The 1,552-nt window shown below is 40.2% G+C and overlaps 1 non-coding gene across 1 annotated transcript; it reads left to right on the top strand.

The window, feature by feature from the left end:
• The first annotated feature begins 474 nt into the window (after window positions 1-474).
• On the top strand, window positions 475-581 carry LOC127098938 (small nucleolar RNA R71). Its single transcript, XR_007793621.1, has one exon. It is a non-coding gene; the product is annotated as a small nucleolar RNA R71 (small nucleolar RNA).
• The last annotated feature ends 971 nt before the right edge of the window (window positions 582-1,552 follow it).

The raw sequence follows: 1,552 nt of genomic DNA, 5'->3' as shown, positions 1-1,552 counted from the left end.
GCATTATTACTCTTATATGAAAAGTTTGGATGGTTCTTCCAATTTGAGTTATAGTTATGCGAGTAGGGGCTTCCTTGAGCATAGTTTACTTGTTCTGCTTGGATTCCTGTTAAGAGTTGACAATCTGTAGGAGTGTGACCTTGGATTCCGTAAACTTCGCAATTCTGAGTTATAGCAACCACGGCGGTTGGAGGTGATACATTTAAACTTTCAATTTTCTGGACCAGAGCATCCACTTTTGCATTAACATGATCAAGGTTACTTATCTCGTACATGCCGGTTTTCGTTTGAGGTTTTTCCACCATTGTTCGTTCGGTTCCCCACTGATAGTGGTTTTGGGCCATGCTTTCGATAAGTTGGTAAGCATCAGCATAAGGTTTGTTCATTAGTGCACCACCTGCAGCGGCGTCTATTGTTAACCTTGTGTTGTACAAGAGACCATTATAGAATGTGTGAATTACTAACCAGTCTTCTAAACCATGGTGTGGACAAAGTCTCATCATGTCTTTGTATCTTTCCCATGCTTTGAAAAGAGACTCGTTATCTTTCTGTTTAAATCCATTTATCTGGGCTCTTAACATTGCTGTTTTGTTTGGCGGAAAATATCGGGCAAGAAAAACTTTCTTCAACTCGTTCCAAGTGGTGACAGAGTTGGAAGGGAGAGACTGAAGCCATACTCTAGCGCTATCTCTTAATGATAAAGGAAAAAGACGAAGTCGAATTGCCTCTGAAGTGACACCATTAGCTTTAACAGTATCAGCGTATTGGACAAATACGGATAAATGAAGGTTTGGATCCTCGGTAGGATTTCCAGAGAATTGGTTCTGTTGTACTGCCTGCAACAGCGAAGGTTTAAGTTTGAAGTTGTTTGCTTCAATTGCTGGCGGAGCAATACTTGAATGCGGCTCATCTTGTGATGGAGCGGCGTAATCTCGAAGAGCACGAGCTGGTTCTGCCATCTCGGGTATCGAAGGAAAAATGTTTTTGAAATCAGGAAGTTCGACAGGAGGGAGATTGTTTGCAGCACGATATTCCCGAATTCATCGTAAGACTCGGAGATATAGTTCGATATCGTTGATTCGTAAATAGAGCGGCTCGCCTTGTGAGCGAGTATGTGGCATACAAATCGACGATAGAAAGAAAAGAAAAAAGAAACCTTAGTCTCTACAGCGTAACGGAAGAGTTACGATATCGACTAAACAAAAGTCCCCGGCAACGGCGCCAAAAACTTGATCGCGACTTTATGAGTCGAAATTGGGGTACAAACTGCAAGTGCACAGTTCTATCGCGTAGTTTTAAAAGATATCGATCCCACAGGGACTTATGAATCGATATACCGTTATCTAAGGTTACTTCGTAAAGCTAAGGTGGATAATGTTTGATTGTTTGGGGAAAAGCTAAAACTAAAAATAGAATCTAAATTAAATATCAAATAAACGGATATCGGTATGTAGTTCGTCGTAATTAGGGAATCAATTCTTTGTTGGTTTCTTGGTTTTAAAATAAATCATTTCAGTTGACTTCATTGATTAAAAGTTCTATCTCAAACTCT

This window comes from Lathyrus oleraceus, chromosome 6, assembly GCF_024323335.1.
Source record: "Lathyrus oleraceus cultivar Zhongwan6 chromosome 6, CAAS_Psat_ZW6_1.0, whole genome shotgun sequence".
NCBI classification, from domain to species: Eukaryota; Viridiplantae; Streptophyta; class Magnoliopsida; order Fabales; family Fabaceae; genus Lathyrus; species Lathyrus oleraceus.
This window is presented reverse-complemented; position numbering and strand designations above follow the sequence as displayed.